This window comes from Canis lupus, chromosome 27, assembly GCF_011100685.1.
Source record: "Canis lupus familiaris isolate Mischka breed German Shepherd chromosome 27, alternate assembly UU_Cfam_GSD_1.0, whole genome shotgun sequence".
NCBI lineage: Eukaryota > Metazoa > Chordata > Mammalia > Carnivora > Canidae > Canis > Canis lupus.
Genome location: NC_049248.1, coordinates 30,223,943 through 30,240,175, shown reverse-complemented (window position 1 = coordinate 30,240,175; position 16,233 = coordinate 30,223,943). Strand labels below are relative to the sequence as shown.

Below are 16,233 nucleotides of genomic sequence, written 5' to 3'. Positions count from 1 at the left end.
ACATTTCCATTCTAATCTAATTTTAAACATTCAAGATCATTTGTACACAAACTCTAAATATCTAGGAAAAACCTTTTACCCAAGTAATCTTTCTCACAACCCCACAGATTTCTAAACATCTGGAATTGTGTAACTATCCAGATGTCTTGATAAAAACAGCAGCTGCTAAAAATGCCAGCAACGGACTCAAATGTTTCCATCCATCATAATGTGTAATTTTATTTACATTTACTAGAGTCTCTAAAATGCAATAGAGGCTGCCAATGTTTCAGACCTCATCAGATGATGCTACCTAAAATTACAGAATTTTATACTGTCAGAAGAAGCAGATTGCTTGAGGGTCTTTAAAGTTCGAAAGTAATATGAATTCAAAATAAGCCTTGAAGGGAGGTAACTGTAGATAGCCAACATTTTTCAAGGTCCCTTAGCTCGACTAGCACAAATAAAATGTATAAAAAGGTAACCGTGATCTACTATATTTTCCTTAAGTAAATACAACATTGCATGCATGCAACGAGATCAAAGGAACGTACAGCCTCTAAAAACACAAAAATAATTTGCTTTCAACATATTTGAAAAATATTTTGAAAAAGACATTTTTACATTCCTGAAATACATTCCATAATTATTTACTGATTTGTTGTTGTTGTTGTTGCTATGCATAAGGAATGAAAAGGATACCATTTTTATTGTTTGTGCTCCCTTAACTTAAAAGTCAGGATTCTGTTCCGTGAACGGAAACGAACCACACTAAGCTTGTCAAAATTCCAGTTTTGTGTAGGAGATCACAGCTGAGGCCCACGGCCAGAGTGCCTGTTACACATAGCTAATTACATTTTATCACTACCATTTAAATGTTGGCTCTAGAAATCTGAATCTGTAGTCCCCCCTTTCAGTGTGACCACTTGTTAGGTCCCGTGAATTCCCACATAGAAGTGTTGAAAGTACACATTCCACGATGACTTCTGTATTGGTGCTGGGACAGTTCTGCTGTACCTTGGCGTGGCATGATCCTAGAGACCCAACTTCCTCCAGCATCCCCGAGTCAGGAAGGGAGCTGGAGGTAGTTCTTCCACCCCTAAAAGCCATGTACTGGTGGAGGTTCGCTCTCTGATGCTAGTCAACTCAGAATGTTGGTTAAGACTACGGAGAGCTCTGGCTATTTAAAGCACAAAGATCATTCTGCGTCCGCAGCCTGTGACTAGAGCGGAAGGTGGGAGTAAACAGAAACCACAATCGATTACATGTGATTCTTTTTGCCTACTTGCAAAGGGTGGTTCTTGTTGACACATCCAGGGCTGGAAGAGGCCACAGCCTGCTGTGCTTTTTCTGATAAATTGTTTTCAGTTTATAATAACACCCATTTCTTCCTTCTTTTTACTGCGAAGCGTAACCAGGTGGGTTAAACTGGGCCCTAGATTTCTCTAAACACCCTGCATTAGCTGTGCCAGAGCTGTGGCATACTCACTATTTCAAATAAAAATTACTTGCTTGTGCAAGGACACTCAGATCCTCCTCTGTCCTCTTGAAAGCAAAAGATGTATCTTCCATGTGGAAGGTACCTCTGTCTGCACCAGAAGGTAGAGCGATCTAATTACAGATATAGGGAATTTAGAGCCAAGAGGCTGCGTGAACAACCCTGGTTACTTCTTACTAATTTGCCACCTTAACCCAACTTCTGTTTGGGAGCTTCAATTAGTAAGGAATTCTAAAGTTTTCTTTGTCCTGTCAACTCCTCCCAGATCTATTGTCTCTTTTTCTAAAAAGTATAAAAACTGCCTGCCTGGGTCATTTCTTTAGGTCTCAACTTTATTATTGTACACACGTATTAAAAAGCTTGGCTTTTTTCTCTTGTTAATCTGTCTCCTGTAAATGGAATTCTTAGTTCAGCTAGAAGAACCTTGGGCAGAGGAAAATTTTTCCCTCTATATTCAGTGCTATAGGATGTCAGGGTGGTGGGTCAGGGCACTAGATCCTTTGCCCCTCCTTCCTCCGCCAGCTTCCTAAGGCTCTCATCACTTGCCTCCTTCTCTGCATTCCCTGCCTGAATTTACCCTGACTGCTGCCTAACTTTTGATTTACCACCCGGCAGGTGCTCATACTGATTTCCTTTCTTTTTTTTTTTAATTTTTTTTAAATTTATTTATGATAGTCACACACAGAAAGAGAGAGAGAGGCAGAGACATAGGCAGAGGGAGAAGCAAGCTCCCTATGGGGAGCCCGAAGCAGAACTCGATCCCAGGACCCCAGGGATCATGCCTTGAGCCAAAGGCAGATGCTTAACCACTGAGCCACCCAGGCATCCCCCCCCCAATAAAACCATTTTAGATTAATTTAGGCCAAATAATGACTCCTTTGCAAATTAATACAATAAGTACATGGCCTGCTACAAACATGAATCTTTATTCAATAAAGATAATAGTATTAGTAATGATAAAATGATGTCTGACATTTGTTATAATTTTCTACAGATAATTTTAATCCCAAATGATTTAATCATTATCCTTCACCCTTTACCATGATTGTAAATATGTGTCCTGGACTCCATAAACCTTTCTTAATTTTCTTCCATTTGACATTAATCATAATTACTGTTTTGACAATAAATCTGAAAAACTGACAACGAATCTGACAATTTTCTGAAAAGCACATTTAAGTACTCATGACCACTTATAGAAATTCAGTATTTAATTTTAACAGGTCTCATCTTAATCCCTCCAAAATACAAACTGTTCTGTCAGCAATGAAAATACCTAATACCTATCAAGTCTCTACTTTCATTGTTTTTTTCTGTCTCTACTTACTTTTTTTAAAGATTTTATTTATTTATTCATGAGAGAGAGAGAGAGAGAGAGGCAGAGACACAGGCAGAGGGAGAAGCAGGCTCCATGCTAGAAGCCCGATGTGGGACCCAATCCCGTAACCTGGGGATCACGCCCTGAGCCAGACACCCAACCACTGAGCCACCCAGGTGTCCCTCTGTCTCTACTTAAATGTACATATTAATCCTTAATTAAAAGTGCTCCAGGGCTCTGCTAACTACTTGGGACAGGAAGGATAAAAAGGCCATAATCCCTACCCATGTGATTCATGATTTAAAAGAGAAAAGAGGTTGTTCAATTACATAGGGATCTGGAATGCTCGCCTTCCCCCATTTCCCTCATCCCCTTGCTAACTGCGCTGTGCTGTGGCCCTATGGCCGTGGCTGAGGGGGAGAGGAGCACCTGGTGAGACATCCTGAGGACAGCATAGGTAGGGAACGGGCTGAGGAAGAGAGGAGCAGAAGATGATACTTGCTTAGGTTCCTGGCTGATGTGACATTTTAAGTAAGAATGGAAGAACACAGTTAAGTTTCTGGAGCCTGTGAGAGTCTCCACAATGAACAGCATTGCCCTGATAGTCATTAAGTTCAGCCATTCCTAAACACTACATCTGCCTCATTTTTCAAACTCACAGTTAAATTTCTCAAACGGTGTTCTGATACCTTAAAAAAAAAAAAAATCTGTTGTCTTTTAAGGAAGAGGGGGGATGGCCGGGAAGAGGCCTTGTTTGCCTGAGGCAGGGCCAACTGTACAGAAGCTCTGACCCATTTTTCTGTTGTTGTTTTTGGTCTCAGTAATTATGGGTTAAATCACTTAACCTTTTTTATATAAGAAGGACTAATTTCCTTAATTTTATTAATAGCAGTAACAAATATCAGTCAAGTGATTAGGCTAGAGGGAGGGGGAAAAGAAGGCACTTACTGAGAGCCTGGAGAATGTTTTTGGGTATTTGCCAGTTCCTTCAGGACGCCACAGGGTTCACACACTCCAATCAAGAGCCCGGACGAAAATCTACAGCAATCTCCCGTAGCACAAGCCACATGCCCTAGGACAGCTTCTCCCAAAGTGTGTTCGGGGAAACTCTCCTCTGCCAACAGGATTTCTCATCCCCATCCCACACCCCACTCCCTCATCTATTCCATCCCCCAGGACCCCCACCAAAAACAAACAACAATTCTGGGTGAAATATTAATGACCTGCCAAGTTTTACAGCTTTACCTTATATTCTCATGATACCAGTGGGCTTATTATAGGCAACAAAAAGCCCTACGGTAGAAAAGCCTGTTTGACTTTGAACCCAGTAGACATCCAGGAAAATCTGCCATCACAGATTACAAGTCAACATCCCATGGAGCTAATGTGTCTTGGAACACGTTTTGGGAAAAGTGGCCGTAGGGTCCTTCCTGCCTTCTGACAGCTATAGCCTTGGCTGTTGCCCCACACTTCCTCATCTCCATTACTGGCATCTGTTCCTGACTTCACCATCATGTTGGCTGCAGTCATGACCCTGACTCAAACTGAGCATTATGAAATGCTAACCAGCCCCTGGCTTTTGGAGGTGGTGCTGCTGCCCCCCAGCTTCGAAGCCACATTATCTCACAAGGTGCTGACCAAAAAAGCAGCACTAGAATGTTTGAGTTCTGCGTGTGGAATCTAAAACCGGAGTAGCCCCCTGGCTGAGGCTAAGTGAGATCACAATTCCATAATTCTGCTTGTCCACTTTCTCTCCACTAACCTCCTCCTCTCACCTGCAAAATCCCACAGCCTCGCAGACTTGAAACTTAGCAAACACAGAAAAATCTCCAACAGGACTTTCTTTTCTCCTTCAAAGTGGTTATAAAATAGGATGTGAAGTATTATAATAATTAACCACTCGGAGAAAAGCAGGATGTAGAGTACTGTGGACAGTCTTATTTCACAGAGAAAAATACCAAAAGATCCCAGAAGGTAAAAGCACAGCATTAGCCTTTAATTCTGCTGAGTCACAAACAGATCCAACTGCTCCTTTGTTTTCTAAACTTCCTGGGGTTTAAACCCCAAGATCAGGCAAAACAAAGCATTTGATAGGAAGTTTGACTGCTTCCTGAAGACTTATAACCCATATACCAATAGGGAATTAGATTGGCTTATGCTCCCTGGAAAAAAAACTAGTTTTCAGAATGGCCTTTTCTCAACTGATTTATTCTCTAGACATGAAGAGGCATTTGTATAAGTGCAGAACAATGCATAGCTTCAGAGAGAGACACCCTGATGCTGAGACCTATCCTTCATAACGTGCACACTTTTTCCTGAATGACAGAAAAATATTGACAATCATTTAACTTGGGATTTCATAATGCTTTAAAACATATACAGTATGAAACAAATTTGCTTGTAAATATTATTCTTACTTCTATTAGCAAAAGTAGTAATATAATATTGTTTATTCTGAGCCAAGCATGTAGAATATGTGACAATTAATATGCATTATTTCATTTGCTCCTCTCAAGCATCCTATGAGATGAAGGCAGGCACTGTTGTGTCCATTACAAAGGTGGTAAATGGAGGTGGTGGTAAGTAACTAGGCTGATGTTAGAGGGCACATCTATATAGATTTTATAAGTACCCTCTGGACAAGGACTCCAGCTCATAATTCTTTGGCTTTCACTCAGCGGATACTCAGATGATTATTACATCTGCTATACTCCAGCCATTTGCCTTGATCCTATGCCTCTATTTCAGCCAACACTGTGTAGCCAGGAGCTTCAAAAATCCCATGTAAGAAATACGAGGTTAAGGATGTGAATTTTGATTTGGGGTAATGAAACAGATCAAGATAGAGTTCCAGACTTCTCTGTCTCTTCACTGCTTTGACCTTCTCACTTACCCTTCAATTTTTGAGATTTCTCATCTTTTTGCTCTGCTGAGATCAATAAAGCCTCTCCATTATATACTCTTAAACATTTTCTTTGGAGACCAGTGGGCATATCCTTCAGGTCTCTCCATGACAGTCCTGTCCTAGTCAGCTAAGGGCTGCACTGTGGTTCCTCCTACACTTGACCCAGACTCTCCAAGGAGAGGCCAAGAAAGACCTCATGACGCAGTTTCACGTATATCATACCACATTTCACCTTTGGCATTGACAGAAGTATGCAGGACAGAGATCTCCATGTTCTAGTAAGGTTGGTAAATAGTGGTAAAGCCAAGAGTCACACCAGCACTTGGGATTCCAAGGGCAGTGCTCTTCCCACTACAAGGGTCAGGCCCAGTTGTCTTTTGCACTGCAAATGGACTCATGATCTGAAACGCTATTTCCAGGATTTGCTCTGTTTTGTCAAAGACTCCACTCACCACATACAAGCACTATAGTGATCTTAAATCCAAATAAATGGAAATACTGTTTTGAGAAACTAAACATAACTTTTTAATCACTAACAACACCCTAGTTATTATGAAACCAAGTTTAAGAAATAATACCTCTTTAAGAGTATTATGCTAATAAGCAAAATAAAGAGAAAGACAAATACCATATGATTTCACTCATACGTGGAATTTAAGAAACAAAACTGATGAACATAGGGGAAGGGAAGGAAAAATAAGGTAAAAAGAGTGAGAGACAAACCAGAAGAAGACACTTAACTATAAGGAACAAACTGAGGGGTGCTGGAAGTGAGGTGGGGGGGATGGAGTAACTGGGTGATGGGCATTAAGGAGGGCACAAGATGTAATGAGCACTCGGTGTTCTAGAAGACTCATGAATCACTAAATTCTACCCTGAAACTAATAATACACTATATGTTAACTAACTTGAATTTAAAGAAATATTTTAGAAATATTAGAAATAAAGTCTTAGAATCTACTCTAAGAAATTAGAATAAATGTCTTCAGAGCAAACCAGATTTCTATTCACTTCGAGGATTCTACCAAAGTCAGCAATTACAGCCTGCCACAGGCTTCAAAGAACTGAAGTGCATTTCTTCTCCATAGCTGGCATATGTGCTCTGCTGAGCACTTTTTCCCCTACTGGAAGATTGGTTGAAGATAATAGAAAAAGATTAAAAAGTTTCATGTATACATTAATTCAATAAGTACTTAGCATTCTGCAAGAGAGGGCACCAAATCACGGATAAGTGCCAGTGTAGTGATTAGGGTTTAGGATTGCTAAGATCCTCACCTGCTCTCAAGTAGGAAGTTTAAAATGCCCCTGAATCAGGGGACTACAAGCTTCAGCCCACGAGTCTCTCTGTGGGAAGATTAAAATATACCTGCACTCAAGGTCTGCAATCCATAGCTCACAGGGCAAATCCATTCCATCACTTATTTTTGTCAAGAAAGTTGTATTGAAAGAGTGTCATTCTTTTACATATTGTGTACGAGCCTTTCTCACTAAATTGGCAGAAGTGAGTAGCTGTGACAGAAATCCTGTGTCCCAAAAAGGCTAAAATATATATGACCTGGCCCTTTGCTGAAAGGTTCGCAGACCTTGACCTAAATAATCAAATCAACAAACCATGGATTAGTGGTGTAAGTGCTATGACAATACTATTATTACTATAGGACTATGTTATGTTAGTACTGTAATTTTCCAGAACCAGTCTCGGTTCTGTCCCTAACTAGCAATGTGACCTCTTCAAGTAAAAACTTCTAGGTTTCAGGAAATTCATCAACAGCATCATGGCACAGTTGATCTAACATAGTTTATCTACCACATCTGGGCTACAGATGACTCTGGGGGTAAACTAACAGTGTTATAGGGTATGATCTTTATTTTTTTTTTTTAAGATTTTATTTATTTATTCATGAGAGACAGAGAGAGGGAGAGAGAGAGACAGAGAGAAAGACAGGGAGAGAGAGACAGGCAGAGACACAGGCAGAGGGAGAAGCAGGCTCCATGCAGGAAGCCTGGTGTGGGACTCGATCCCGGGACTCCAGGATCACACCCTGGGCCGAAGGCAGGCGCCAAACTGCTAAGCCACCAAGGGATCCCCAGATCTCTACTTTCTTACTGATCCAAATCCCACAAACCTACTATGCTATTAATTCAGTTGCCTTCCTAATACTTTATAAAGATTTTATTTGTTTATTCACAAGAGACAGAGAGACGGGCAAAAACATAGGCAGAGGGAGAAGCAGGCTCCCTGCTGGGAGCCTGATACGGGACTCATTCCCAAGACCCCGGGATCATGACCTGAGCCAAAGGCAGACACTCAACCACTGAGCCACCCAGGTGCCCTACCCTCCTAATATTTTTAGTAACAATTATCTACCCCAGCTATCTATTGTATGTGAACCAATAAGCCAATAGGTTATGCTCTTGGTCAGTAGTGTTCAACATGAATCATCTGTGGAGTTTTAAAAATGAAAACTGCAATACCTGCATTGAATCCCAAGTCACTGAGGTCACAATCTCTAGTGCGTGGGATGCAAGTACCTGTTTTAAAGTGATTACAAGGTGCAGTCAAGGTTGAGAACCACTGTTTCTCGTGTTGTAATTGGCATGGATCAAATTAGTATTTGCAGTGGAAGTTGTATGAAATAAATTTTTAAAAATTTAAGCTGTTAAACTAAAGTTCTACCAAAGTTATATCATAAAATGAGGATACCATGAAGATTTAGTGAAATTTAAATAGAAACGATTTAGGTTCATAGCATCAATTGGCTCACCCAAAATATCTCAAGAATGAGGCCTTCTTTGTCATGTGGTAGATAAAGTAAAATTATATGATTTTAGAACCTATTGTTGAGGGATCCTGGGTGGTATAGTCAGTTGAGCATCTGCTTCTTTGTTTCAGCTTGGGGCATAATCTCAGGGTCATGGGATCGAGCTCTGAGTTGGGCTTTGCACTCAGTGTAGAGTCTGCTTGAGAGTCTCTCCCTCTCCCTTTGCTCTCCCCACCTCATGAGCACACATAGTGTGCTCTCTCTAAAATGAATCTTTAAAAAACAAAATCCATTACTTAAAAAAAACAACAACCCAGAAACATAGACATCCCATGATATATATGAAAAGCTACTGATTAGAAGCCTTAAGGATTCAAAAGAGGGAGATTATTTCTGGCTGGGTATGGAAAACTCTTCTATGAATAAGAAGACTTCTAAAACAATAAAATTAAAAATTTTTATTGACTTCACAAACTCTAAAAGAAATAAAAACAGATGTAAGAAAAGAACTTGAAGGGCAAAATAAAGTTGTTTTTTTTTCTAAGAGCTATAGCCAACTCATTTATTCAAGATGTCTGGTTTATAAATTAACCAGAATGTTGGCTTTTCCTCTTCCTCCTACCCACTGCCAAACTATTTTCCATTTATTCACAATAAATTTATCTGCAGATCCAGGGAAAAGAAGAAAATCAAACTGGCCAATGTTTCATAAGGTTTGACAGGGATGTTGCTAAGACCAAGTAGAATTGTTAATTATCTTAATCACAAGCAACCAAGAGCTGACTACTGTTTCTCTTCACACACACGCACACTACATCCTTTTCAAAACCTAATCCTTCCTGACTTTGATTTTCACTAATTTTGTATCTGCTTTTCTGAACTTGATTTTTTTTTTTAAATTTTTTTTTTTCATTTATTTATGATAGTCACACAGAGAGAGAGAGAGAGGCAGAGACATAGGCAGAGGGAGAAGCAGGCTCCATGCACCGGGAGCCTGACGTGGGATTCGATCCCGGATCTCCAGGATCGTGCCCTGGGCCAAAGGCAGGCGCTAAACCGCTGCGCCACCCAGGGATCCCTGAACTTGATTTTTCTAAACCTGATTCCCAGCAGTTAAACCATTCCAGCCTAACACTATTAACTAGTGTCTGAAAGCTTCTGTCTACTTCATATTGCCTACTTAAAATTACTAGCAGACTTCTACTTCTCAGCCCACTGTCTTCCTACACTTTGTTTTGCAGGTATTGACACTGTTCATTTGCTTTTCAAACCTAAATTTAGCTTCATAGAAATCATGGTAAAATGAACTCTACCAAGTGGGAAAAGCTCCTCAGGGCCAGTAAGCCCTTCACCCTGAAAGCGTCTTATTTAAACACACCAATACAATCACTAAAGCCCAGGACCAGCCAGACCTGGTATGGGAAACAAGGCTAATGTTTATCTGGGGAGTGCATTTTTTTCCTAAGAGAAAAGAAAGTACATTAGTAAAAGGCCAAAGTTTTGACATGATTATTTACTTTGTGAGAAAGTTATTTATCTTTATAAGTTAGGGAAATTTCTACTGCTCTAGTGTCATTGCTTAGGTATGGGTCACAGGTAGGTAGTATGTGGACCTCAATACTTCTATTGAAAGTGTGGGAATTTTTTAAAAAAATCAGACAAGGTAGGTGACTTTCTACAAAGAGGTTTGGAGACAGTCTCTAATCTATCCCAATCTACTTTTTAAAAATTTTGTACCCTTTAAGACAACATTAATATAAATCCTATTTTACTAAAAATTTAATATTTAACAGCTTACCAAGTTAGATACTTGCTTTCCTTATTTCCTGCTGTATAATCAGACAAGCAGGCCTCGCGGCCTCGTATTTTTTCCTGGCTGGGTTCTAGAGCAGGAGCACAATAGCATTGTGTGTTCAGCTTCTAACAGTGTAGGGGATTGTTTCAGTCATGGAAAACTTAAAAAGCAAATATTCCATCTAGCTTTTCTATTATTTCCTTTTTTTTTTTTTCTGGCTGGCAAAGGAAGGAAGAAAATAAGCCAATTCACCAAATATAACCACCTTTCTAATTCTGAATTTTAAAATTGCATTATATGTCATGTTTAGTTATGTCCAAAAGGATTGCTCCTACAAAGAAAGTTTATTTTATTCATTCTTTGATATGACCAATTTTATTACTCCACTGGCTTAAATCCTTTAATGGAACTGTAAGAACCACAGGGGGGGGGGGGGGGGAACCCTACTTTGCATAGAAGACTTCACCATCAGACATCTCAGCATCAGACGTCAATCTACCTGTAAAGGTTTCATGTCTATCTACTCACAACTACATTCTGATCATATTCTCCATTCCTGGAAAATAATTATACTCTTTTCCCATGTCTCTGTTTCTGCGTATGTTGGTTCCTTTGGCTTGAGTCTTTTATCAGACATATTAATCTGGTTTCAATGTCGCTTTTTTTGGAGGAAATTTCCTTGAATCAGTCAGTTGTTCCTCTTTTTCTGTTCTCCAAACACATCTATACTATTACATTTGTCAGGTATAGTCACTGCTTTTATCTGTGTTTATGGTGGAGACAGACTTAAATTTCCTTGAAGGCAGGAATATTAAAAGGTTTTTAGAATTGAGTCTAGTCAAGACAGTAGTTCTCCTTCCCCCCTTAGCCACGGGGGATGTGCTAAGACCACTAGTGGGTGCCTGAAACTGCAAATGGTACTGAATTCTGTATTTATTACTTTTCCTGTACATACATACCTACCTATGATAAAGTTTATTTTGTACATTAGGCACAGTAAGAGATTAACAATAAGATGGAAAATTGTAGCATACTTTACTTAGTTATGTGAATGTACTCGCTCTGTCTCTCAAAATACCTTATTGTTCCATATTCACCCTTCTTCTTGTGATGATGTGGGATAATAAAATGCCTGCTGCATGATGAGATGATGTGAGGTGAATGGCAGAGGTATTGTGGGCTATCACTGACCTTCTGAGGACCCATAAGAAGGATCATCTGCTTGCAAAACCGTGGATGAAGGGGGACTACTGTAGTTACATTCCCTAACTCTAACCATGTCTCCTTACCATTGTCCCGTACCTAAATAAGTTCATGAATTTTAGACTAAAGAAGTATAAAAAAAAAAAAATCTTTGCTTAATATTTTCATTCACTATTTTGCTATTTTCCACTCTAAATTAGCAACTCTGATAGAAGTAAATAAAGAAAAATACTGTATTGGGCAGTGTTAAAACAGAAAAACTGATATGCTATATAAATTGGTAACTTCTTCAGTTTAATAGTCATTAGGGGGCTTACATTTGCCAAGTCACACAAATAATCTTTTTTTTTTTCAAATAATCATTTTTAAGCTTAGTATACTTTCTATTATACTCAAAATAGATTTCATATTTCTAAGAAGTCATGGGATCTAATAATTATATCATTGTTATTACTCATATATATGATCATATAGCAAATAATAGTTCATAGAATTTAATTGCTGGTTATAAATTTTAAAATGCCGGTCGATTTCTAATTATCCAGATGAATTTGGAAAAAGAAAGTGGATGAAATATAAACGCATAAATAATTCTCACACTTTAATCCATGCATTGGTTTTCTACTCCCTTTAAATCAAGCTTTTCAAGAACTTATTAAGAAGAAACATTTCTAGATTGTTACATTTTATCTTCTCTTTTTTTTCTATTTTCTTCCTATGGGAGAAATTCAAAGTTAAATGCCTTAATTGCAGGAAGAGAAAAAAAAAGAAAAAGGGGGAAAAAGTACATTCTGAATATGTAACAAAATATCTTAAACATTTTATTATCATCTTGCCACAATTTTTTCCATGCAGTTTCCCAAATTTCTTGGTCTCACTCCCTAAAACTTCTCCCATCTATTTTTTTCTACAGAGCCCTGTAATTCCATAATCCAAAACCATTTATTGAGCCCGTTCATGACTTCAGTATCGCTCTTTTTCTCTGTTCTTTATAACAGTGATCAACTTGGCCTCCGGAGTTCCAATGGAAAGACACTCATTACTCGGATTCTGCTCAACAAGAAAGACCAGAAACTAATAAGCAGGATATTTACTCTATGAAAGAAAATTGAAGGAAGAAATGGAGAACACTACAAATATGTATAATTTACTAAACTTCTCTATATTCCTGCTCATTTAGCTTTACATTTCCTAACAGAAAAGATCATGAGTATTAGAAATGTACTCATTCATATAACAAATATTAACAAAGCACCCAGTATATATCAGTCACTCTTTTAGACCCTAGAGATAGAGCAGTGAATCACATAACAAAAAAATACACTGTATAAATGCTAGATGGCATAAAGAGCTAAAGGAAAACAGATTGAGTATAAGAGACAGAGGGATGTTGGGTGGGGCAGGTCAAGGAAAGCGTCCCCAACTGGTGACAGTTGAGTGCACCTGAAGAGTGAAGCACACAAATATTTGGAGGATTAACCTTCAAGCAAAGTATAAAACTACAAAAGTCCTAATGTAGGAGCGTAGTAGACACGTTCAGAAAGAAATGAGACAACATGGGTGTAGGCGGAGACAACATGGATGGTAAGACTGAGTAGAGAGGGATGCCTGGGTGGCTTGGTTGGTGATTGAGCCTCTACCTTAGGCTTGGAGTGTGATCCCGGGGTTCCAGGATTGAGTCCTGCATTGGGCTCCACTCAGGTAGCCTGCTTTTCCCTCTACCTCTGCCTCTCTGTGTGTCTCTCATAAATAGATAGATAGATAGATAGATAGATAGATAGATAGATAGATAGATGATAGATAGATAGATAGATAAATTTTTTTTAAAAGAATGAGCAGGGAGCACATATGGTTTTGAGGTCAGAGTTAACAAAACAAGGTAGAGGCTGGAGTCGGGACAGGCAGGACCTGGTCTATCCCTGAGAGGACAGAGGCTTTTCCTCTGACAGAACTGTGAATCCACTGAAGGGCTACAATCACAAGAGAGACCATGGTCTATTTTCCATTTTTAAAGGAGCACTCAGGCTCCTCGGTGCAGAACAGACTCGAGGAGGTCAAGGGCAGATAGGAAGTTACTGGAATATTCTGAGAAAAACTTGAATGTGGCTTGAACTTATGTAGCAGCAGAGGATTTGTTAAAATGTGGTCAATTTGAGGTCTCTTAGAGCAAGATTTATTGATTGGATTGGATGTAAGGGGAAAAAGATTCAACAAAGAATAAGGTGTTTGGCCAGAACCTAAGAAATAACAGTTGCTATACAATGACAATGGAGAAGGCCACAATGACTTAGTAGGTTTTTGGTTGTTTTTTTTTTAAGTAAAAACAACAACAACAAAAAGCCTTGGGGGCACCAGGGTGGCCAAGTCAGTTAAGCGTCTGACTTTGGCTCAGATCATGATTGCAGGGTCCTGGAATCGAGCTCTGCATGGGGCTCCCTACTCGATGGAGAATCTGTTTCTCCCTCTCCCTCCGCCCCCCAGCTCCTTCATGCTCACACACACTCGCTCTCTCTCTCTCAAAAAAAAAAGAAAAAAGAAAAAAAAAAGTCTTTCAACCATTCATTCTCTAAGAGGAAAATGAGTGGTCTTCCCTAGGCCAGGTTTTAATAATCACCATGTAGAATGACCAACTTCCATGGCTAACACTATTTTTCTCCTCATAGGCATTTTCCTTCTGCTGCTTCAACATAGGACCAGCCAACTACAGATCCTTGGTCAATTAGCACAGGGAAAAAAATCTTAGAAGGATCTGACCTAAACAGGGCTCAGAGGTACTGTGGTAGGGAACAACTTAGAGAATATATGTAAATCTAGGTAAAGCCCTTTAAAAATATATTTCAGGGGATGCCTGGGACACCTGGGTAGCTCAGCAGTTGAGCGTGATTCTGGGTCTGGGGATCGAGTCCCACATCGGGCTCCCCAAAGGAAGCCTGCTTTTCCCTCTACCTATGTCTCTGCCTCTGTCTGTCTCTCATAAATAAATTAAATTGAAATATATATATATATTTCAAGCGAGTAAAAATTGGCTCCCTATTTTATAAACAACAAACAACACAGAGAGTAAAGGTGATGATTATCAGAGGGTAGATCAGAAAGGGGGTAGGGAGAATGTCTACAGGCACCTAGGAAAAGGCCATTTTATTTTTTGAATGAACAGTGTTCTAGTGTCTAAGGAGAACTGGTTAAGTTTAAATCTTACTCTTGGATTACAATGTAAGTTACATATAATTTGGATGACTATGAAATGAAGACCATATTATCATCCCTGAAAGCATTAAATAATACTTCGTACTGAGTCCGTTATCACACAATTTTTCACTTTTCAAGTTCCATGTAAATTTGCTGTAAGTATAGGTTTTAAAAAGGACAATTTCTGGGATCCCTGGGTGGTGCAGCGGTTTAGCACCTGCCTCTGGCCCAGGGCACGATCCTGGAGGCCGGGGATCGAGTCCCACGTTGGGCTCCCGGTGCATGGAGCCTGCTTCTCCCTCTGCCTATGTCTCTGCCTCTCTCTCTCTCTCTCTCTCTCTCTCTCTCTGTGACTATCATAAAAAAAAAAAAAAAAAAAAACTAAAAAAAAAAAAATAAAAAGGACAATTTCTTCAAGTCACTAAAAGAAAAAAAAACTTAAAAAAAATAAAAAAATAAAAAGGACAATTTCTTCAAGTCACTAAAAGAAGATAAAACTTTTACAAAATTGTAAAATGTTTTCTGAGACAACTTAATAGCAACAAAATAAACCACTGGTGTGAGCAGGAAGTGCTCTATTACTCTCCTTTCCGTTTAAAAACCTTAAAAGGAACCTTTGAAGCCCACATTACAGTAGTGGCCACTCAGTATAGGAAGATGCCCATCAGACCAGAAAAATTCTAGTTCTCTCTCCATTTAAGAGCTGCCTTCCAGGAGGGAACATGAATTCCCTCCAATCATCCCTAACTGTTTGAGGATGGAATGAGAAGGGACAGAAGCTATTTCAAGCAAAGAAGAGAACTTCAGTAATGGAAAAAGAAAATACTTCCCCTTTGCCGCTTCAAAAACTATTTTCATATTTAGAATGTGATGGTAAACCATGGAGAGATGACACAAACCTTAAACTTATTTATGCAAGAACAGTAGAGCCCCCCCCCCCCCCCCAAGGAATCAAGGCTTCCACCTTAGACAATGGCAAAAGAAGGGCAGGCATGGACTAGGCTACGCAATCTCTACTGGGGACTAGGAGCAAAGCCAGCCAAGGCTGTGCAGCTCCAGAAAGGAGCCTTGGCTTCCCTGCTGCAGCACTCTGACCAACCCCACCCCTGGGCTTCTACACTCAGTGCAAGCCCCACCGAGGCCACAAGAAGGAAGGAGTGACGTCGGAAGGAAGAGAGTCTTGGTAACTATGAAGACGACCTGCTGCTGTAAGGTGCAGTTTATCTATCTCCTTTAGCAATGCAGACATTCTTCAGGAGGGTTTTTATCCATGAAGAAACAATGGGACAATAGCTATACAGATTGAGCCCATTTCAGCCTTAAAAAATATTTTTAGCAGACATTTCCTGTCACATGATTATATTTCTACCACACAGTAGAATTTCATTCCTCTTTGAAATTTCTCATTTATATGCTCTCTGGAATCCTGGAGGAAACAGTGGCTCAATACCACTAACATTAAAAAAAAAAAAAAAAAAAGAAATCAAGCCTATGCCTATTTCTACAATGTTATCTAATATGTAAAACCCAGAACACTCAGTCCCCTGAACTTTACTAAAACATGACTGGGATTGTGGGGGTTGT

The 16,233-nt window shown here is 39.4% G+C and overlaps 1 protein-coding gene across 7 annotated transcripts in view; it reads right to left on the bottom strand.

Annotated features, from left to right (window-relative positions):
• Positions 1 to 16,233, bottom strand: part of FGD4 (FYVE, RhoGEF and PH domain containing 4) — a 214,618-nt gene that overhangs the window by 83,516 nt on the left and 114,869 nt on the right. The window lies entirely within an intron of this gene.